Genomic DNA, 24,272 nt, shown 5'->3' with positions numbered 1-24,272 from the left:
AATCTCTAGCAATAGTTGGTAGCCAATATATAGTTTGAAACTGCTGAAGCAAAGTGCTTCTTTTCCTGATTCACCTAAAATCCACTGGGCAAGATAGAACACTTGTATTCACACAAGCAACATAAGAATTCTGACTTTTTTAAGTGAACCAATTTTCCATCATTTACTCTTTAAACCAACTAAAAGCTGGACCTTAAGTAGAAGCTGTTTTCCAACATAAATGAAATTCCCTTTACAATGTATTAGAACTTTTGAAACAACTCCCCTCACCCAGCCTCCTCAATTCTTCTGCTGGTATCTTCCTCACCTTTCCACAATAGGCACATTGATTTCCACATAAAAATTCAATCCTGCTCCAGGCATCAAAGCGATCAAGGACGAACTTAAGTAGTCTCTTTATTCTCCCCTTGAACCAGTAGGGTGATGCTTGAGACTGGTCATTGTGTAAGTAATGTTGGAGCAGCTTAACATACCCTGGTGCTAAATATTTTATTTCCTGCCAGGATGCCTATTCCTGTACTGATCATTGGACATGACTCACTGCCCTACCAGGGTTCCATTCTGACCACCAGTACCACTTCACTTGAGTTTCAGAGTCAGAGATACCTTCTGGGACACCACACTCTACAAGGCATTCGGAAGACTCCATTTTTGCTTTAATCTCTGTTATGACCACCATTTCTAATGACCTGACTTGCATGGTATCCCTTTGCCAGGTCTAGGTTTCTGTCTCACTCTGACAATCTCTTCTTTCTCCCCGGCCATGAACAGATCTTGCGGATGCTACCTGCAGAGTTTTGCTACCCAGGCTTCACTATCACCGTTCTCTGCCTACCTATGGGCACACTCAAAACTTTATCTTTGACCCTTTACTGAAGTGGTGACTAAACATTCATATCACTGTTGGAAGCTTGCCCTATCTTATATGGCTGATCCACTGCTTTTAGGGTGCTTTCCCCACAAACTCTGTCATACCTTCAGAACAGATACTGAGATCTGACCCTTTTCACACCTACCCTGATACAACTAATACACATATAAATCTTTAGATAAGAAATATAATTGCCTTTTATCAGTCTTTTTTTTCACATGTGAAAAGATTTGGTCACCACTTTCAGAGGGAAGCACTCTTATTTAAAGAATAGCATTACATAAATAAGCCCATGTTTTATCTTATGCACAAAGATTAAACAAAATTAAATTTTATTAATTTGCATATTTCATTTTTCCTTTGTTCTTTCAAATTTGGGTAAATTGGTTTGAGATAATTGCATTGTGTATCACAACTCTGCAACCGTATAGAGGTTGCTCCAGTGGTTAAAGCATTAAACACAGTAATAATCTTCAAAGGATGATATGTCACCATGGGCAGAATTGTGAGTGACATGAAGAAATTATAATTCATACAGAAGAGAGAAACAGAAAATCTAGGTGGGCAAGATAATGTGGAAACTTTTTGCATTTGCCTACTTGCCATTCTATGTATCAACCACTGTGCTCATTATCTTACACACATCATCCCATCATTTAGAGAGAAGGAATTGACTGTTGAGAAACTGAGGACAAGGATGGAAACACATGTACCTGCACATAATTTAATTGATGGAAGAAAGTTTCAGGACATGATGGACATATTTTCTGCATGTCAGTTTCTTCTAATTTTAAGTGCAGATGATACAGATGGATTGCAGACAATATAATCAATGACAACCATAATATTGTATATAAGGGAACTCATTTACTTATAATAGTGTGTGAGATGTTCAGAAGCTGGACACCTTGGTAAAATTAACTAAGAGTCTGCATAAGCAAACCTATAAGTTGTCCTATGTCATCGCTTATAACTGAACTTAGACTACTCTACATTCAACTTCTCTGCAGACCTGAAACTAAAGGTTGTGAGTTCTTGTCTGGATTAAGAGTGTTTCCCAGGTTAGGATGGTATGTTACCCTTCTTTACACTTCTCATAGTGCCTATCATTATGTACGCAGTGGCTTCCAAGATAGATGGATGGATGGATGGATAGATAGATAGATAGATGATAGATAGATGAATCCTACATAGTTTTTAGGAATATATGCCATTACAATAATTGATTTTGCTTTACAAAAAAAAATTTACCAACTATTTTCAGAAATACCCCATATACGAGTTTATACTTACAGCTTATTCCTAACCCCTCAAAATATTTTTTCTTTTACTTTTTCCTCCAATACATCTTCTTACTATCAATTACTACAAGATAAAAATTAGAATAATTGCTGAGATAATATCAATCTAATTGTGAACCTTATTTTCTTTCCTTTGGGCAACAACTCAGAATAAAAATGGACAATAAAAATGGACAATCACAAAAACATATGCCAAATTATTTTCTCAAAGAGAACATCCCCAAATTTCCCTTCATAGGGGTGCTTGATTGCCGAACTTCCTAGTTCTTGGTTCTCTTTTTTCTAGTCTGAGTCGGTCTACAGAGGGAACAACCAAGCCCTGGCAACTATGTATAATGGGAAGGGCTCTGTGATTGCAGTCCAAAATGGTTTCTAAACCTGGCTTTGTCACCTGCATGAAAATTTGGGAAAGTCAGTTTATCTTTCTTGTCTCAGTTCTCTCTCATCTTTAAAATGAATTGCTTGGTCCAAATGATTTCTAACGAACCTGCCAGCTCTATAATTTAAAGTCTCAATGTTACTGTGATTCATTTAGCTTAGAAGACTGAAATCAACAAGTACATTCAATACCTTCTAAAGAGGTGATACAAGGAGCATCCAGGTGTCTCTGTGCCGTTTATTCACTAGGCAATACTGTAATAGAGCAGTTTGTATGGCGCCATGGTTAGAAGGGTGGGCTTTGGAGTCAGGCTATTGGGCTTGGAAGCCTGGGTCCACAAACTACTGGCTCTGTAACTTTGAGCAATTTGTCTCAGCTTCCTCAGCTGGTTGAGTTTTGTGGTCCTTGTGTGCAATCATTTGCAACTGGGTTTGATACAAAAACATTTCTGAGCATCTATCTAGTTTCATTATCCATAGTAGTATATTTGATATGAATATCTTAACTATCAAGGGACCAGGAGTGACTCTGGGGATTCTAATCCCAGAGTCTGGAATAAACACATTAGCCCAAAAGCCGGGATCAAATTAATGTTTGCTCATGGCCATCCTCCTACCATTCTAAAAGCTGTCCTCCCACCTATGATCATTAGGTCTTTCTAATGCTCATATGACAATGGTCAAGCCAAGACCCAACTCCAGTCAGCAGTAATGGGCTAACAATTCCACATGTTTATAAAATACTTCCTGGTAAAACTAAGCTACTTAGGTTGGACACCCCAGCTTTCTCTCTATTTATGTCCTGTGTTTCTTTTGGGGCAGTTCAAGTTGAAGCTTACTTGGATTTCTCTTCTCAACCCTTAGTTTCATAGCATCGTATAGACAGACAGCACATTAAAAATCATCTCAGTCTCTTTCTTACGAAGGAATCCTTTCTACGTCTTCATATTGGCGGGTAGCAGGTATAGTTTGTATTATCTCATGTATTTTGAATTTACTGGTTCACATATAATCTTGCCTGCCAAAATTGATTACAAGTGCCCGAGGGCAGGACAAAGCTGTGTACAGAGGATTTTTCTACTATTAAGAGCAATAGCTGCCCTTGGGTAAGAGGTTAAGAATAAATCACAATGTTTCTATTCTTCAGGTTCAACCACTAAGAAAGGAAGGGGGAATGACCATCCTGATTCTAACATTGCATGGATCTCTTTTATTAGCTTGATAGCTCTCAATCTCTCTAAAGACATTCTTAACAGTTTCATATGCATAGTATGAAGTACAGGTCAAAAACAGTAGGTTCTCAGTGAAAGTTTACTGACAAATATACTATGCATCTCCTGAACTCTTATAGCATCTAGCATGATCTTGGCCACATAGGTGCTTATCATACATTATTTCATTTAACCTCACTTTATCCTCATTAATGCCTAAAAGAGGTGAAGTTGCTATCAGTAGGTCTATTTTTTTAGAAGAAGAAGCCGAAGCTCAGAGAGATTTTTCTCAGGATGAGTTAACCCAAGCCTGCCTAACTTCAAAGCTCAAGTTCTTCCCATGTGGCAAGATGACCTTAGTGCTGGAAATACATACATTTGCTGAGAGTTTTAGCTCTTTATTCTAAACACACCTGGAGTGCCAGCCCAGCCCATTCCCCATTGTAGCCACGTTCCCTGTGGTCCTCCTGAAGAAACACTTAAGGCTGGAGAGTCTTGCGTGTGCCGGCCCCTTGGCCTCAGTCATAGGTATCAGGAACACACCTTAGATGCATGGGAGGTGATCAGGTATTTTTTCTATGAGAAAATGGAATCACAAAAAAAGATTGCAGTTGACGGTTGTCATTGAGTACAAAAGAAACCAAAGTCAGACATATGCCAAAGTTGTGAAGGAGCAAAGCCAAGCATCTTACAGAGAAAATTTGTCCCTGGAAGGATGAAACCGATTGAGAAAAGCACAGGTAAGAGTCAGTTTGACGCTGGAGAGGGAGAGAGAAAGAAGAGCTGCCTGGCAACTTCCCAGTTCCCATGAGGCCTGGGTATCCTTCCTATATCTGCCTTCCGTGACATTCCCTTTCAATAAGTTCCCCTCAATTTAAACAAGCTCTCTCTATATCACCTTTCTGTGCATACCCTGCCTGTTATGGCCCAAGTAGGTAGATACTTGGGGGGAATGAAGAGCCAGCATCTCCCCGTGGTATTTCTCCGGGATCTCCTTTTGGCTCCTGTGTGATATAAACATAAACTCTTTAGAGCTGGGCTCCTAAGGCTCAGTTAGGAATTGGGGGCATTCCAAATCTTGTTGCAGATTTGGGGCACTCTGAAGTCACAGTGACAAAAAAAATCTGCCAGGGAGCCAGAAAATGAAAACCGAGAAGAATGCTCCTCCCCCCACCTTGTTGCCTTTCAAATATCGGAAACCGCTCTCTTGGAGCATCCACGAGGAACCACGTGCCAAGAACGCTTCTTTTACTGAATTTCTTACAGCCAGGAAGGCAAAGTTTCCTAAACTAGAATCCAGCCATTGTCGGACCTGGAACTCCCTTCCTGGGACAATTACATTTTGCTCCTGCTTAGCTCTGTGTTGCTTAGCAACTGCAGCAGCATCAGGGAAGCCACTGGAGAGAAGATCTCTTTCCAAAGTGGGGCTGGGGTGGGAGTAATCAGGAGTGGAAATTAACTTCTCATTTCCTAGAGAGAACAAAGATACGATGTGGACTTCAGAGGGGGTGAATTAGGCTGCATCTGGAGAGAGTCATTTAAATATCCACATCATATTGAATAATCAAAACCAGTATTTGAACAGAATTATCTAACTTTGCAATGTAACTTTATATCTGGTATTTCCTGTAAGCCGCATGATGATTGATACCTTAGGACAGGATTACAGTTCTCAGTTTATCCATGAGGAAACCAAGAGGGAGGGTACGGAAATAACACGCCCAGCTTCACCTATCCAGTTAGTGTCAGAGCAGGACTAGAATCCAAATCTACCATTTCTGTCTCTCCACTATAGCCCTGATTGATTGATTCACTCATTCGTTCATTCATCCATTCATTCATTCATGATATAGGACCGATGTTCATCCAATATGTATAGATAGGCATGATTGTGTTAAAAAATTAGAATTTTTGAATAATCACTGCTCCAAACTCACCTTCACATCCTTCACTCTATTGCCCTGTCCCTCCTGAACCTCCACATGATCCAAAAGCTAAAGAGAAATCACCTGGATGAATAAGGTCATGTGTCCATGTTCATTCTGACAATTAGCCTTATGTCATATCAATTGCTAAGTGTTTTTGACATTCCACTAACCCTTACCGGACATACGCTGGGCTCCAAGAACAACCGTATCCATTGAAGATATAGAGGTATAATACAAAGCCCTTGACCTCAAGCAGTTCACAGACGGTGGCTGGAGGGAAGTGAAAAATAAGAGTATGCAGTATCTTCTGGAATACTTCTCATAGCAGGGTGTTCATTGCTATTTAAGACGATCTGGTCTCAGATCCAATCACAGAGTTTTGCCTTATATTGAGCTAAGATCTGCCTCCCCATTATATGAGTGGATTAGGACTTGCTGTACCCTCCAGACCAGAGTCAAGCAAACTAACTCCTATTTTTCCTGAACCTTCCTTACCTTTAAGGACAGCTTTCACATCTTAATTCAATTGCTCCCAATATGTTCTCACTGTCCTGCTAGAACTCTCCTATGTCCTGGAATCAAATATGGAGAAAATTCTATAGCTGGCTTGATCCTTAAACGTACTCCCAATTTCTACATTCCCAGAATTGCTCCCAAACTCCAAATATGGCCCCATCACTCTACAGTTCATGGTGACTGTCACCTCCTTTGGTTAGTTGCATCTTCTATTCACGTACCTAACTTAAGAGGTTAGGCGTTTTCTAAGGATCTGGATCATATTCTGGGGGCATGTGCTTTCTATTGGATCAGTGATTCTCAAAGTTGGTTGCATATTAGAAGCACCTGGGGCATTTATTATCAAGACAGGTTAAATCAACATGTGTTCCAAGCATCAGTAATTCTCATAGGCAATTCTGATTCACAGTTAGTATTGAGAAGCATGACATTAGATAATACTACCTCATTTTCCAAAAAGCTGAGACTCAGTATTGTATATGAACCCAGAAAGTGGAGGTGACTAGCTCTGAGCCTGTGATTATATTTCTTGACCTCAACTGCTTATAAAGGAAGAATGGATGGGTTTGACTCTTCTTTCTACCTTTAGCTTCAGAGAGGTGAAAATGACATAATCTACCCTCGTACTTGAACATATGCTCTTTATCTGGTGCTCAAGTCATGTAGGGAGCAATTATCTTGCAGGATTTTACAGATCCTTGCAGTATCTCTGATGGGGACCTTGGGCAGCGAGGGGGTGTTTCATGATGGTTATTTTACAGGCTAGACGCATGAATGCCTGCAGCACAAAGCAACAGCAAGTCAGCTATCTGGTGCTATCAGAGGAACATTTACTCTTATCCATACTTATTGACATTGTTCATGCAAGACACAGCTCAGTCCTCAATGGTTTTATCTTTGATTGGAAAAAGGGGTTGCAGAAAAAAAAGTGTATGTGTGTAAAGGGGAAAAGGAAATGAGTATATTAAATAGATAATAAGGGTGCCTGGGTGGCTCAGTAGTTAAGCGTCTGCCTTCCACTCAGGGCGTGATCCCAGCGTTCTGGGATCGAGCCCCACATCAGGCTCCTCCGCTGGGAGTCTGCTTCTTCCTCTCCCACTCTCCCTGCTTGTGTTCCCTCTCTCGCTGGCTGTCTCTCTCTCTGTGTGTCAAATAAATAAATAAAATCTTTAAATAAATAAATAAATAAATAAATAAATAATAAATAGATAATAAATGTGCAGCAATTCTAAAGAGGATATGATTTCCGACCTTACCCTACTCTTGTTGCATCTGTGTTCCATGAACTTTATAAATGTCTCCTTTCTGGTATTTCTATACATGAGATGTAGTTAGAAGCTTGCATGCCGATTTTCCCCACTAGGTTGTGAATTTTGAGTTGGAATATCTAGTTGTGCTACCATTTATCCTGCACAGTCCAAACTACATAATTATTTGCTGAGTGACTGAAAAATGCTATCGTTGGAGACAGTGTAGAACTAAGAGATGTGTGTTGCGTGGATGTCCATCAGCTGCTCAGGTTGTCCCATTATTTTCTCCAGGATCCTGGGGCCCTGGGAATCGTTTTCTTGAAACTGCATAGTAGTAATTTTCAGACCAACTTCTTTACCAGATTTTTGTGTGTGTTTTAGGGTCCAGTTCTCAGATGATGAAAAGTGGCCTACTAGGGAAAGAAGATAAGAATTGCTGTGATATTTAGCTAGGATTTGAATACAGGTCCTGTTACATCAACAAACATATCATTCAGAGATGGGGCTTTCGTTTTTAGGAAGCCTTTATTATTAGATACCAAAAAATATTATATGTTAAACATTAAAATACAGCCAAAATATACATAATCTATACTATGTGTAGATGTATATATGTATGTAAATATGTATGTGCTTTATATATAGCTACATAAAACAAAGAGCAAGAGGGTTCCCTTTTCCTTATCTTCCTCTCATCTCGCAGGATTGAAAAGATGAGCAACATGCAAGGAAAGAACACTGGACGAGAAGTCAAGGGACAGAGAGTCTATTCATGGCTTTGCCTTAATGTAGTGACTCTGGACAGTCCATTGCATCTCTATCCCTGTTTTCTCAGCTGTAAGGTGATGAGGTCTGGCTAGGTGATCTCCCGGGTGAATTCCCAGGTGAGAACTTCTCAGGTTAACTTTACTGCACTATAATTCTATAGACTTACTTAGCATCTATTATAGCGCATTTTTAATAAGGTATGTGCTTCTTTGAGCCACTCTTCAAAGAGACAAGACACAGGAAGGAAGACCCCGTAAATATGCCTGGGTTACAGAAAGGCAGAGACTTGGGCAACAAGCTTTAGTTCTGGCTTAGACGACACCAGAAGGCATAAGCTCATGGGGAAACCCGTCTGATTTCTGGGGCTCACTTCCTCCATTTGGGAAGTGTAGGAAATGGCCCACATGCTATCTTAGTCCTCTGTGGGCTTAGGTATAGGATTTCAGAAATCTGGGTACACAAGGAAATGAGCAAAGGTCATCTGATTACAGAGAATAGTTGTTTCGACATTGTATTTTGCTCCTTGATCTCTACTCCTATCAACGACTCACTTTGCCCTGATGATTTTTTTTTCTTCTTAAGCATTACTTGCCCACCAATAATAATATCCCAATATAAAGGGTAGCCAAAGACCTATTGAAACGTTGCCACAACAGAGGTCTTGCAGTGATGAGTAACAGAGGACAAGTTTGAGGTCAATGAGAACATTCTTCTGAAAAAAAGAAGACAGCAAGGGCACTTGGGATCAGAGGGGGGTGAACTATCTTTTCGCAACCAGACTGAACCGCATCCTGGGACGTGGACCAGGATGGGAGTTGAGGGCATACTCCCACCCAGATTCAGTCTCCCTTGCCTCACTTCACCGCAGCATCACTGTGAGCAGAGTGAAGAGAATGAAGACACTCTGTAGCAAAAGTCAAACCAGCAGCCAACCCTGAAGTCAGCGGCTGAGGTGCTTGGTAGGGGGACATAGCCAATCGAAACCAAACCATTCTTCAACCCAAATATTCAAAAACTCTCATCTAGAAGGGGGTAGCCACAGTCCTCCCAGAATCTGAGCTCTGAGTAACACTGTACCTGGAGGTCTTTAAGCAAAACCACTTGCAATTCTTCCTGAATCCTATCTGTCCTATATTGTCCTATAATACAGATGTCCCCGAGGAGTGCCATTTCTCGGTTGCAAGTGAGTTGCTTGAAAAGCGCCCCTTTTGCAACCCAAACGCAAACAATCAAAGGGTTTAAAATACCACCGTATTTTGTATGAACTGAAGATATTTCATCTTATTCTTTCCGCCACCCTGAAAAGGGAATTGCACGCCAACGTGCATTTGCCATCTCTGCGTCTTTCCCCTTATCAGGTGTCCACTTTTTGTGAATAACAAAAACATGCACCTATGTGGTGCGTATATGTCGCTTGACCAAAAAAAAAAAAAAAAGTAAAATAAAATAAACCTTTGAAAGTGAAATGCAATTACCAGGTTAAAAAAAATTCACCCAGTTTCCAGAGCCTATCACATCTCGCGCCTCATCGCGCAGCTCCCCCCAACACTGCTCCTGTTGTGTCAGATAGTGGCAGTGTTGAGCCCGGGAACCCGCGCCTAGCCCGCGGCAGTCCCCGCGGCCGCCCAGTCCCCGCGTCTGACTCCGGCGCGCAGGAGCCGCTGGGCCGCGAGGGCGCTGAGGAGCGGGAGGGGCACGAGGGGCGGCGAGGGGTCACCGGTCGGCCTCCACGAACTGTTTTTCTCCTCCCCCAGCAAGACCCCACTCCCTCCAATTGATCGAAATTCACCGAAATTCACCGAGAGAGGGAGGGTGTAGGGAGAGGTCGCTCGCTGGTTACTGGCTGCGCCTCCCCCGGCTAGAGCCGGGAAGCGTCCCCTGGTCCGTGGGGCGAGCAGTGTGGGCGCCCGCGCCCCCTCCGAGGCAGATCGCGGGGTGGCGGTCCCCGCTCGGCTCGCCGCGCGGCCGCTCCGATCCTCCCCCCTCCCCCGCCCGCGCCCTCCCCCTTCCTTTCACTAGGACTCCGGGACTCGGGAGAGGGCGCGGGAGGCAGGCACACGGGCCCGACCCCACTCCAGCGCTCGCCGGGGACGCGGGCGGGCGTCGAGGGGACGCGGCGGGGGCGCGGGGCGGGCGCGGCCATGGAGCGGCGGCGGCGGCGGCGGCGGCAGCACTAGCGACCGCGGGCGGACGAGCGGGCGGGCAGGGCCGCCCGGCGCCGCGGACCGAACTGCACAGCTCAGCAAAAGCGCCCTCGCCCTCCGCACGCCGCCTCCTGCGAGCCCAAACCCGGCAACATTTTTTAAAGCTCCAATCCATCCTTTGAAGAAAAGAAAAAAAAATAGCATTGATCGGAGAGACGGGGATATATATATATATATATAATTTTTTTTTTTTTTTGGCTCCTGCTAAAATTAGCCGGGCTCGCCGCGCGCCTGTGTGCGAGTGTGTGCGAGTGTGTGTGCGTGCGGGCGTGTGTGTGTGTGAATGTGATTACTCCAGGACTCCTCGGGCTCCGGAGACGCCATTTTCCCCCTTGATATCTCTCTCCATAAATCGGTGGCGCGGCGGAGGCGGCCGCGCCGGGCGGGAAGCGCGGGGCTGGCCGGGGCGCCCGCCGCTCGCCGCCGCCTCCGCGCGCCCGGGGGCCCCGGCGCCCCCCGAGCGAGGGCGGCCCGCCCGCGGCTCGCCGTTTGACAGATGCTCATCGCCATGGAGTTGCCGCAGCAGCACCTTTGGGGGCTCGGGCGAGCGACGGGAGCCGGGATCTGAGCGAGCGCCGGGGCCAGCTGAGCCGGAGCCGCCGGGACATGGGTGAGCACGCGCGGCGACCTTGGCCCGGGAGCACGGCGCCCAGCCTCCCGCGGCGCCGCGGGCCCCCGCACGCCCGGGGCCGGGGGCGGTGTGTGTGTGCCCGGTATGCAAAAGTTAACGTCGCCTCGCCGGGGCTTTGACTTTGCACCGGGCGGGAAGGGGGAGACGGGGCCGAAGGGGCGGGATGCCGGTCCCCGCCAGGCTGCGGAGGATGGGCGCGATTCCGGCCCGCCTGCGGGTGGGCAGCGATGCTGGCTCATTTGGAGTGGCCCGTTGGTGGCGGCGATGGTGGAAGCGTCGGAAGGGAGGGCTGGGAGCTTATTGAGTTTCGCCTAATCTGATTCCCCCCCAACCCCCCCGCCTTTTGCACCCTCCCCCGGTCCAGCCGCCGGCTGCCGGGGCTGGCGGGTTTGGCGTTGGTGGAGTGGACTCGGGAGGGGGAGGGGGTAGGGAAAGGGGTGGGAAGGCAGCAGGATATGTGTGTATATATATATATATTATTTTGGGGGGTCTCTTTGTAACTTGCAGGTTAAGTGGAGCTAGAGAGCTACATTGTAACCTAGTTGGATTTTTTGGGGGGGAAATGTGTGAGAATCTAACGTGTCGTTAATAGAAAGAAGAACAGGGAAGAAGTGGTCCAGCCGGCGAAGGTTGGTGTGTGCTTGTGTTGTGGCTCTGTGTTAGTCTTTCTCTTAAAATCTTAATCAATGGATCTGAGTCTCTTTCTCGTGCTCTCCGGTTTTGGGACTCTGAAAAGACAGGAATTCCCTTAAAAGCAGACGACTGCCTTTTTTGAAAGCACGCATTGTGTGTGTTTCTAGAGGAGCCCTGGGCTGGAGAATTAAGGGCAGGCTTCCCCGTTCGGTGGTTTCCAGTGGGAAATCACTCCGGAAAGGGAGCCCTTCAGTATCGATTTATTGTTTTTGTCTTTCAAACCATTATCTCTTTGGCTAAAACACTGTCTGAGAAGTTCCACAGAGACAGAGTCAGGTAAACTGGACCGGGCAGATCTTTAGCAAGATGGTGATAACGGCGATGCTGTTTTGGGTGTCTGTTTGTGATGGAAGCATTGCTGGGTAATAGCAATTTCTGATCGGTAGAGCATGCTGGTTCTAAAAAAATAAGTGACTGCCTAAATGCTGTCTTCCAGTCCCCCTCCCCTACTCGCTGCAAACACCCCTCCTCCCATGACCCACACGCTTACAACAATTCTGAAATCGGATCCAACTGGAAATATTTTCTTTGGAGATCGGAAAGTTGTGCAGTTGGAAGTGGAAGATGAGGCTAGAGGTACCGAGGGTATGGGGAGGGGGTTCTTATTGCCCCCGATGCTGCATTTATTCTTTATGTGTGTCTGTGTGGGTTCTGAGGGTGTGTATATCCATCTAAAAGGACTGTTGAGGGAAGGATTTCCGATTTGTTTCCGCTTCAAATAAACTGTCCTGATAATCTCATGGTTGGCGTCTAATGCTAAAAGGCCAATTTGTGTGTCTCTTTATCGCCTCAGAAACTCTTCCAAAAGGGTGGTTTATTCTGGAATTCTATAACAACTACTTTTCCTTCCAAGCCTCCACCCCCTCTCCTCCACTATCCACACCTTTTTCTCCCTAAAGTTTGGTTGGAGTCTGTGGTCTTTAAGGAAATCTAATACTACTTGTTTTCCTCTTATATTATTTTTTGTTCTCTTCCTTTTCATTCCTTTGCTCTTTATCCTGTTTTTCTTTTTTTCCTATAGATTCTTACAAAAAACTAGTGTCAAGTAGCTGTCACTAAAACTATCTTGCTGCCGACCCTCCTTTAGTTCACACAGGTAAATCTCATTCACCCCGTTCAAACTCATCTTCATTTAAGAAACCTGTGCGTGTGCTTGTGCGTGTCTCTCGGGAGGTGGGTACGGGAGTGGAGTAGAGAAGAGGAATGTGGAGAGGAAGGGTGTTGTTCTGTGCAGGCCACATCTGCAACACTGGGGCCAGACCTGGACAGTCTGGGAGAGTTTCCTTTGCTCACCCCAGTTAGATGTTGTCTGGCTGGGATGGGGAGGCGGGGCCAAACTGGCCAGAGGCGTGTGAGGGAGGAGAAAGTTTGTAGCACTTTAAAATGTAGCCAATTTACAATCCCTGGTCACTCCCTCCCCTTTCTCCTCCTTGCTGTGGCTTCCACCATCCTGAGACTCCTGGAGGGAGGCTTGATCTCCTGCCCTGACGCAGGAGTCCAAGGTTTCAGAGCGAAGTTGAAGATGTCGTGTTTTCCTCTGTACTTAATGAAATTGTCTGCTATCAGAGAAGGGTGTTAGGACAGCAGAAGAGTAAGGTGGAACATAAGAGTATTTGCAAACTTCAGGGAAGGTAGCCCGAGAGGATAGGGAAACCAGGTAGTTTGAAAGTGCTGCTTTTGCACCTATGACCCCTCCCTCGGGTAAGACAAAAATCACAGTTTTGGGAAGTTGAATTTGTGCAAAAGCTGGGTTGTGGGCACTGCTAGCCACTCTAGTAACCTGAGCTGGGCTGGGGGAGGAGGTGGTGAGGGAATGCAATCCGGAGCCAGAGGAGGGAAACGGACTTGTCTCCTGGAGCAGGGAAAATAGACGTGTCACTGGAATAAACAAACTGGAGGTGGGGGAGGGGATGGCTTGTAGTGAACATAAGGGGGAGTGGCTGAGAGGCAGCGGTAGGGTAGGAAGGGGCCACTTCTGGCTTGGGAGAAAATATCAACTGCCTTATATGTTCATAAATGGGCTAGGCAAGTCAAGGGGTGTAATCTGATCTTTTGTATGTTAACATCGTAATGTTACATAGGAAGGCGATGCTGGCAGGCCCAGTTTTGGACTTCACACAGGGGAATCCTAGGGGTATCCCTGAGTGCACCACGGAGCCTCTTTGGTGCCAGGAGGGCTTCTGGTCATGTACTCGCATTATTCACAGCAACCTTCTTTGTAAGTCACGAAGTAAATCACAAATTTACTTTGTAAATCACCTGACCTAAATGAGGGTTGCGAGAAAGCGAAAACAGTGCTTGGAATAGTTGTAGAATTTAGTTGAAAACGGTAGCTGGGGAGAGGCAGGAGGCAGGAGTTTGCTGAAGAAGAAATAAATAGGTAGGCATTTCCCCTGGATTCCTGATTCCGTTTCTGCTGTTATCTTGACTTTCAATTCCATTAGGGGCTGAATCGATACTTCTCTGGCACAAAAACCGCACCTCCAGGAGAGTTCTTTCAAGCCGGGCATTATTTTGAGTTGTACTTCAATCTCTGCTGCAAAGCTTCTCTATAATATGCAAAAGGAGGAGGATGAGAGTGGCTAGATGCATGGGACGTCCTTTCTGGATTCTTGTAGAGACACTGAAACTTGGCTGGGCCTCAGCCTCCCAGAATGCCAGTTTTTCCCTTGGAGACTTGAAGTTTTAATTGAAACCAGAAAGCTATTGAAGGCAGACCCAGCCAATGAAACCTTGTTTTCTCTGCTGCTCAGGAATGGGAAATAAATAATTTTTTGCTGATGGCATTTCAAGTTGCTTCAGTTCTGCTCCTGCCAGAAGAATGGGGTAAATTATTATTAACACATAGGCATTGTCATGAGTTGCAGGGCTTTAAAAAATGGGGTGATGTTATTGAGTTTACTCAGGGACCCGCTGTGTGGGGGAGGTCTTTGGGGGGGGGGATTCCCTGAAGAAAAGGAAGCCTCATAGAGCCCTTGCCACACAACACTGTGCTTGGTCCTTCAGTTCCTGTGATGAAGGGAACAAAGCCATCCAACTTGGCTCCCGTTCTGTGGTCTATTATGAAGCCCGGGGAGCTTCTTAAAATGGTTTAAGCCAGGATTAAGTGAGAAACACCACCATTCTATATATTGCCATAGGTTTGAGCTGCTTCTAGAGAGATTTCTAAAGGCAGCCCTGGTGTTTCACAAACTCTTTGGGTAGCCTAACCTTTGAAACACAGGAAGGTAAACACCAAGGTGTCCACAGAGCGTACCACTTCATGAATACGGGGCAAAGATACCACGCTATAGTCTTGTTCCCTTTGGGTTTTCATTTCCATTTTCACTTAGCCTTCAACTAGATTCTGATGTCCACTTAGACATACCAAGTTGGGGCAATATGAAATTTGGGGGGAACCGGGGACCTCAGATGATTGAGTACAAGTTAATGGGCCGTTAGAGCTCTTATCTGGAATTTTCAAAGGTCTTTCAAAATGTCAGATCAGAGCAGCGTCCCTTTCAGAGTTGGTTTTCTTATAACCTCAGTGGGTGCCCTCCAAGGTTGAGGGAGCATTTTTTAAAAGTGGCCTTTGGCTTAGAAACCCACAAGTTGACTTCCTGTCCAGTTCAGAGCAAATGATGCCAGGGTCCAATGGAGAGTGAGAGCAGCCCTGAGGTCCACAGGACACCTTTTGAGGAAGCAGGTAGCCCTTCCCGGGAACTGATGATGGACTGTGATCCGCAGACCCGTGAGAAATAATTGCAGGCCAAACCAACTGAGCTGACCCCAGACAGGCTGAGGCTTCCACCTTTCCAAGTGCTGGGATGGGTGAGGATGAATGGTGAGCAGATAAGAATTTCAGAACTTTGAGCTTAGAAAAATGTTTCCCAGCCCCCAACTTCTCCCATCAAAAGCACTCCTTTTCATATGCATGGCTCTTTGTTCTTTTCAAGATATCTTCGTATCAGATTTGCCCCCGTGATTCTCCTAAGGAGGGAGGCCCCCAGAAGCAGTGTATCCCCATTCAGAAGAGAAGGCGGCCCACCTGGGACCTGGGCTGTGTTAAAGTGTGAACAACGTCACACTGGAAGTGACAAGATCTGCTCTGGATCCTATCCTTGTTACCTCCCAGCTGAAGGACCCCTGGCAAGTTATTTAACCTCTTTGAGCCTCAGTAACCTAATCAGGAAAATAGGGATAAAGATGCTTACCCTGACGACTTCACAGGGGTTGGGAGGATTAAATAATACCAGCTAATTTCTGTAATTGAACTCTGAGAGGATTTCCATGCTGGCTCCTAGAAACTGGTGCGTGCGATTATTGTCGCCATAGCCCAGAGATTAAAACCCTCTGGTGTGACCAGAAATGCCTACAGGGGCCCTTGTGTTCTAAGACAGTTGGGGAATGCTTGTTTTCTGCTCTTGAGTTGACTCATAAGGAAAATGTGTGTATATATATTTGAAATCAGTTGAATTATTAGGTGCCTTGTATATGCCATGTGTATCTAAGACTCAAAGTCTCAGATAATATCCAGTTTGGGCTCACAGATGTACTGGGGCTCAGGAAACGCTCTTCGCTAGAAATGAGAAGAACAAAAGGAAAAAGACATGGAGGTGCACAGAGTCAGGGCCAGGGCCAGAGAGAATGAGGGGGGGTCCCCCATGGGGAGTTCTAGCCATTCAGCAGTGACATTCAGGACAGAATGTTTAGTCTCTCTTAAGAAAAGCACTCCTTAGCAGGATTGCCTCTGTCCTAGCAAACCTAGTACATTGTCTAGAAGCAGGAAAGTTCTTCACAGTCCATTTGCTCCCTGCCTCCCCTGGATTGCTCCTCTTTCTCTTTCCCGTGATTCCTGGCTTGCCCTGTCCAGCAACGTGCATGCACCGTGCACCTGGCAGCGTTCTCCAGTGACCCCCGTTTTACACAACACTTGCTGACCTCTGCTCCCATCAGACTGGTTTCCTCGCTCACCTTGGGCCCTCTGGACATGCGTCCGCCTCCGCACCTGGGCTCGCTCTGTGTTGCTGCCTCCTCTCTGGAAGCTGTCCCGAGGGGTCCCTTTTAGCCAGAGCAGTTACCTCTTAGGACATCAGACCGGCTCTCAGCTCTGCACCCTGGTCTCCAGAGCACTTCAAGTCTCAAGCACTTGCCTGGCAACCGGCTCACGCTCGCTGTTTGTTGTCACGACCGCCCTCGGGGCTGTGAGTCCTTAAAGAAAGGGACCAGGTTGTCCCCACGAAGCCCTGCCCCTCCTGAGTGATTTCTGTGGCGTGAGTGAATCACAGCATTTACGCAGAGATAGAATATTAGAAGTAAATGTTGTTTAAGGTGGACCGGAGCCCTGCGTCGGGAAGTCACACAGTGTGCGCCTCTTAAATAGAGTGAATAAGAACCACTTACGGTAATGGCTTTTTATACTTTTGGCTGTTTTTCGGGGGCAATCACCCACTCCGTCTCTCCCTCCAAGCCTAAGAGGTAATGATGTTTTAGCACATGTACATCCTAACACTCACCGATTCACTCATTCATTCGATCACCAACTGTTTATGAAGTGCCTATGAGAGCCTCATCGCCACGCTAGCTCACCCAGCTCTTGACTTTCTCTGAAAATTCCAGTTGCATTTTTTTGTCCACCACACTCATTCTGGCACTTAACCATGCAGTCTTCTTTGTTGCTTTAGTCCAAGTGCTTCCCTGCTCCTCGGTGACGGAGTGAGCCTGGCCGCAATGGGAAGGAAGCTGGAGCAGAGAAATGCCCTTGGTGGCAGCGGGGACAGGTTCGGGGCAAAGCTCCTGAGAGGCAGGCTGTAGGCCGGGCTGGCCACCCATAGGCTTCTGACGGCAGACAGGCTGAGCTGCCTTTCTATGCCCTAGCTTGGGGCGTCCTGAAGGAAGAGTTTGATTGCTACGGAAGAAGGGGACCATTCCGAAATTCTGTGATCGTGTAGCTAAAACCATCCCAGGGATTTTGAAGCTTTTTTTTTTTTTTCCCCTAAAGCTCAGAGCTCCTGAGACCCATTTAATGGCACCCCAACAATCATCCATACCAATCCCACTGTGGCGTTGTGCACGTTGCTAAGTGTTTACTGTGGTGGATGAGTTCTAGAAATGGAAATCGGGTCAGCGCGAGCTCCCCAGTTAGAACCAGAGAGCCAGACTTGGGGGACGGGGATGGGGATGGGGAGAGAGAGATGGTAAGCTAAGTGCGAAGAAATACCATAAAGAATATGACAGAGAATAGTGTGGAAGGAAGAAAAGGATTGATTCTCTACATCTTTTTTGAATACTGGCCCCCTTTGGTGAGATAACTGCACTGAGACAAGGGAGATAGTGCAGACGGCTTAGAAAATCTGGAGTGTATTCCCTATCTGGGCTTTGCTACTGCCTCCTGCTCCAAGTGGACATCTGGAATCTCTGTTTCCTCGGACCTCCTGGGTCTGGGGGGCTGGGCGTTATTGTTTTGTGTGGATTCTGTTGGGCATGAAGGCTGGGGCCATGCCTGTGCTCCTGGGTGTCCTCTCCACCCCCACGGCTGCGTCTGCCCTGCCCTGGCCTGTGTTCAGTAACGGCTAGTGAGTTGGTTTCTGTGCATTTTGAGGTCAAAGGGAGTGATCCCCAGTTTGTCCCAAGCCAGAAGCCTCTGTGGTTTGGGTTGGGGTGGGGTCAGGAATGCCGGGGTTTGATCTGGGGCCCTGTGACAGCTCCACAGGAACTCTTACTGAGGAGCACGCTGGTTGGATATTTAGGAGGAGGGAAGTTCTGCAAGCTACTGAGATATGGCAGTTACTTTTACGCTAAGACTTATTTGGGATAGGAAAAAAAAAAAAAAGCAAGCAACACTATTAGCCTAACTTGGTAAAAAGCAATTTCTTCACTCTTCCTTCTATCTGCCAAAGAGTTGCAGTTCTGTCAGTGGAAAGAAGCTGCTTGAGTTTGAACTTGGGGCTGGAGAGACAGGGGGACTGGAGATGCTGAATTTGCTGGATCCAACGGAGTAGCCCGAGAACGCTCATCAGAAGCAGTTGGGACACCATTGTTGTGCTTGCAGCAGAATAATGAAATCTGGGTGGCAAGTCCCTTGCAGTTGTTGGTGGCTCTGTGACCTATTGTTACTTGAGCAATGAGAGCTTTGATTTTTTTTTTTTTAAGTATGGATTAATAATGGTGGCTAAAAAGAATGATTTGTTGTGAGAGCCCTGTGGGCCTTCTTTCTGCTCGTTACTTTGTACTCAAGTGCTTGCTTACAGTGAGGTTTTTGATCCACAAATACTAAAATCTCAACATTGCCATTATGCAAGCCCTTGTTCCTGATGCTCTTAGGTGGAAAAGGTCTGGTATTAGACATGACTTTTGCCCTTGGAGAGTGGACAGTATGTCAGTAGAGACATAGCTCCAATGGAAAACTTCAGTCTGCAGCCAAACTGGGAGCATGATCTAATGGAATTGTGCTATTTGTGTGATCAGGAGCAGTCAGGGAAGGGTTCAAGGAGGATGTGGTGTTGGGTTTGATGACAGAATTGGAACAGGGGGAGGTTCTTGGTGGGTAGAATAGCTTTGGCACAGGACACAGGGGGGACAAAGTTCAAATGTGAATTTGGCATTGCCACGAGCAAGCAAATGCTAGTCATGAGCAAGCATGGCAGCTGGCGGGAGCAGGACAGCCCCAGTGACTAAAGTCCTCTGGGCTGAGACTGGGGGCAGATCACCCACGGGAGGCTCTTGCTGGTGTGAGGTCTTCTCAGTGGGAAGGACCAAACCCAGGGCCCTCTAAGTTGGACCCAATCCAGCTGTCCAGAGTTTTCATTCAGACTCATCAACTTTTAGCCCTGATTCAACAGACCTTGTTTGCTCATTGCCATTTAAACATGAGTGTGACCAGACCCTGATGGGTGCTGGGGGGATGCCAAGAGATGGAGAGGACACTGTCTCTGCCCTCAGTCTGGTAGGAGACTTTGTAAGATTATGCAAACCAGTGGAGGAGCAGCAGAGGACAGTGACCTAGAACTAACTGAACTGTGGGAGCACATGGTAGGCCAGAACCTCGGGGGGTTGGACAGATCCCAGAGAGCTTCAGGGAGTAGTGCGGTGTGGGCTGAGTCCTGAACAATGGGACATTCTTGCGTAAGTTCAGAGCCGCAGGGAAGATACTCAACTTGGTAATGTAGAGGCAGAAAGAAGACCATTTCTTTGGTTCTGTGGAATGTCAGGGGAGCAAGACAGATGAAATGGGGTCCTGTGAGAAGAAGGCCAAGGCTGCATGTTGAGATGGGAGCCATGACAGTTTTCAGAATGCAAGGGGAATTAGATGTGAGGAGCAGAAGGATGTGCCAGTCAGAGAATGTTCACACATACTACACAAGAGAGAACCCCGACATCTGACTCCCATCCACCATTGGGCTTGTCAACCAACTCTTCAGTATCGGGTTCAAAAGAAGCATCTTTAGAATAAACAATAAACTATATACAAGCATTCAGAATGGGGATCACCACTCTGGGGAACAAAAATGCTCTGATACTGGTATTCATCAACAGGAGTTTAATGTATAATTGGAAAAAGACATACACAAGTTTTCATAACAATGCTGTATTTAAATGGCAGTTTAAGATGGCGGAAGGAGAAATATAAAGGAAGGGAAATGGAGCTAATATTTGTTTAGCTCTGATAGGCCTAGCATCCCCATTGTGGCAGAAGCACAAACATGTAGGTATCAGATTATACTTTATATTCAAATGATAGTGAGCAAAGCAATTGTGGAATCAGATGGTTGAGAAGTTGAGGAACTTGAATTAGGACTGAACAGGTAGTGGCGTCAAAATTAGGGGCCCTCGAGAGAAAGACTATGGAATTTCTTATTTGTTGGATTCTTTAGTTTATCCCCTTTGCCTTTAGGTAGTCTATCATTTTATCATTTTCATCCCCAATTTACAAATGGCAGGGTGGAGGACCAGAGTTTAAGCTGACCACTAACTCTGGGTATTTGAAGACTGGTGGCGTTATGAGTCAGTGGGAAGAAAATGTCATTTGGAGTCAAAGAGCACTACCTCAGTGATTTAAGTTAATTTCTCAACTTGGTTTTCTTATCTTAAAATGGGCACATCTCAGGGTTAAATCAAATTTAAAAACTTACAGCACCCGTTATATACTAGATGCATGTTAAAATTTAGGATCATTTTCTTTGCCAAGTGGCTCTCTGTGTTCTGCTTGGGCAGGAACTATTATGATCACAGTTACTTCTTACAGGTCTACCATATTTCAGCTACTTGGGTGCTGTTCTGCATATGTTATACTGTTGGCCTTAGACAGTTCTGTGAAAAGACTAGGAGGGCAGGTGAGAGAGCCGATGCCCAGGATTCAAAGCGATGTGGTCAGTCAGATGGCAGACTGGTCTTGGAGCTCACATCTGGAGAGGCAGCCAGTGGTGCTTGGTTAAAAGGTGGCATCACTTTGTATTTTAGAGACGTTACCATGTAAAAGTAAGACTACAGGCGTTGGAATCATATAAACCCTAAATCTGATTGTGGATCTAGTAGAAATAGTGTGGGCCCTTGAGCAAATTATTAACCTCTCTGGACTATTATTTCCACATCTGTAAAATGAGGCCAGGTCTTCTGTATAGCAGGGCCACTGTTTCAATTAAACTTATAATGCCTGTTGAGATCACTGGTTGTGTTTACACCCTCACTCAGGGCAAGTGTGTGCTTTGCTTGACTCCGTGGAGGAACACAGCCAACAGGTGATATGCCAGAGGCAGAGCTTGCCCTACGAACTTGGGGATTGGCCAAGCCAGAGCTTTAGAGCTCTTTCCCCAGGGGCCCCAAGGCTCCTGTTGTTGTGTTGTGTTATTGGTTCCCAGAGGAGGCACTATTTTTGAAGCTAGAGCTGGAATTGTTGTTTAACGCGCAATGTGCAACTTCGGGCCTCAGAAGTTTGGTTCTGCTTCTTCTCCCTATTGTGGAGATCCCTGAGCACAGGGACTGAGCCTTAGTTTTGCATTAGGCTCAGCCAGATGGAGCCATGGACCCAGCATGATCTATAAGGATGTGGAAGGTACCAGCTCAGCCTTTGGACGACTCCGGTTGTCAAGTTGAGGAGATAAGGCTTAGCACCTGAGAATGTCTGAGCTGGAGGGGGTTGCAGAGTTTACCTTATTGCACCCCTTCGTACTACAGATGAGGTTGGGGAGACCCAGGGAGAAAAAGGAACGTGCCCAAGGCCACTAACGCCAGTTGGCAGAGCAAGGAATTAAGCCTGTAATTTGTGACTAAACTCAGTCATTTTCCTCCATAAGACAAACTGGGAAGAAGAAAAAAGCAATACTCAAACAACATCAAACACTCAAGTTAGCAGGTGCAAATTAAACTATTTGTATGTGCTTCGCATTGTATAGGGAGATTGGGGAGTTTGGCCTCCAACCCCTGTCCCTCAGGCTTTACTTGGGATCTGTGAAGAGAGGCAGCGATTAGCCAAATACTAGCTTAGATGACACAGATGAGGGAGCAAATCAAATTTACCAAAAAATTTGAGCGTCCACCACGGTGATCCCGGCATGTTCTTTCATAAATATCTTATTTAATCTTCAATTACTTCTCAAAACAACCCTTGAGGTAGGATTATAACCCAATTTCCAAATGAGACTTGAACAGTGTAAACATATTTTCTACGAACAGTTACTAAGTGGGGAAGAAAGGCTAAGTAAACACGTGACATCAGATCACTTCCATTCTTCTTTTCAAGGAGAAACGTGGCTTGGACACTCACTGTCAGATCCTTACTGTGTATGCTCCTTGTGCTCTGAACTGTGTCAGAGATCCATGTGAAGCCCAGCCCCCACCCGTGTGGAGTTCCTGGTCTGGTGGGAGAGAGAAACAAGTAAATGGAACATTGTAATACAGTTTGCCAAATGCCTTGATAGCAGAATGCCCAGGGAAGTGAGAGCAAGACCATCTGTGAGTGTGAAAGAGAGAGTGAGTGTGTGTGTGTGTGTGTGTGCGCATGCACACGCATGCACATGTGTACACACAAGGCAAAAGGAATGGAAAAGGAAGGTCTAGCTGGCTTTAATGAAGGATGTGAAACTTGACCCAAATCCTGAAGGATGACTTAGAGGTGACAATGTAGAGAAAGGAGAAAGGGCAGCAGTGGAATTAGTAGGGAATCCCATGAAGTGATGCAAATCAGGGGGCTTTGGGGGTGCCGCAGCTCAGCAGACACTGTTGAGGAATGTGGGGGGTGTAGCACTCAGGGAACACTGCTTGGAAGAGGTGATCTGTGATCAGGAAGGTACCACCCAGGTACCCGGTATGAAAAGCCACAGACTTTGACCTTCATTCTTTGCTGTGGGCCACGGGTGTGTTTGTAGGGTTAGAGAGCCGAGGTGCAGAGCTACCTTTGCCCTCACTGATTGAGAGCTGGGTAAGGGTTGGGTCACTGGATCAATTTATCAATGTTTATGGAGCATTTACTTTGGGTGTTTCTGCAGCAGGAAGGATTTCAGGGACACATCACTCAGAGTCATGGGCACCTGAGTCAAATGGCTTTTGGTGGCCTCTGACATACTCTCTCATTCAGCATTTACTCAGCGAATAATCTGGAGTGTTTCTGCATGGATCAGGGGCTGCACTAGACTCTGGGGATTCCATGATGAGCCAAACAGACATGCTTTTACCCTCAGGGGCTTTACCATCTAGTGTGGGAGGAGACAGGGTGCAGAGTTGCGACCAAGAGTGGCATGCATGTTTATAAAATATAATAAATGCCAGTGAAGAAAAGCTCTATGCTGTAAAGCACAAAATAGGGGTCCTGATCTGGTCATGAAGCCCAGGGAAGTGCCATTTGAGCTGGGCCTGAGTAATGAACACCTTAACTCAAGGGGACAGGAGGAGGTTCCGAGGCTCATGCCAAGTCCATCAAATGGGAAAGGCCACTTCTGACGCCTCACCTAAATACCTTGGTGACATAAAGAAATATGAATACTCATCCACCCCCAAAACCAAAGTCAGACTGTCAGTCTCTTAAAAGTATCTGAGAAGGGATTCTTAGAACTTTAGGCCAATGAGCCTAGGTTGAAATACATTAGCTTTTCTATCTGTAGTGAGGTGGGATTACACTCCATCCTTTTACACCATTTGCCTTCTAAGATCAGAAACTCCTAATCTCTGTCAACTAGAAAAATCAGCAGTCATCGGGTCTCCTGAATGGGCAACTTTAATAAGACAACTGGTGATGGTTTCCCTCCTACCATCGTTATACATCGTCTCAAAGTCTACAGCTTTCAGGAAACATATGGGAAAGACGGAAGGAGGGAGGTTTGGGAGGAACGGAAGCAGGACATTGCCTTCTGGGCAGAGACAGCTCCTCAAGTCCAGCTCCGAGGGAGACACAGAGAGCCCTTGTCATAGTGCCTATTGGGCATTTCAGCTCGTCAGAGTTTCAAAGAATCTGGCAGAAGAAGCGCCCAGAGTCCAGCAAAACAGTCATAGGTAGATGTCTGCTGTCAGTGGCGTTCTAGTAAATGCTTAGCGCCCTGCTCTCCAGATTT

The 24,272-nt window shown here is 46.0% G+C and overlaps 1 protein-coding gene across 1 annotated transcript in view; it reads left to right on the top strand.

Annotated features, from left to right (window-relative positions):
- Positions 1–9,893: 9,893 nt before the first annotated feature.
- The window catches only part of SETBP1 (SET binding protein 1), a 364,424-nt gene continuing 350,045 nt past the window's right edge, over positions 9,894–24,272 (top strand). Inside the window, 1 exon segment of the mRNA XM_045789978.2 lies at positions 9,894–11,037. The gene's annotated coding sequence lies outside the window, so the exon portion shown is untranslated.

Source organism: Ursus americanus, chromosome 19 (genome assembly GCF_024610735.1).
Source record: "Ursus americanus isolate L20-20 chromosome 19, mUrsAme1.1.p, whole genome shotgun sequence".
In the NCBI taxonomy this organism is placed as follows: domain Eukaryota; kingdom Metazoa; phylum Chordata; class Mammalia; order Carnivora; family Ursidae; genus Ursus; species Ursus americanus.
The sequence above is the reverse complement of the archived record's forward strand: the minus strand, read 5'-3'. Positions and strand labels throughout refer to the sequence as shown.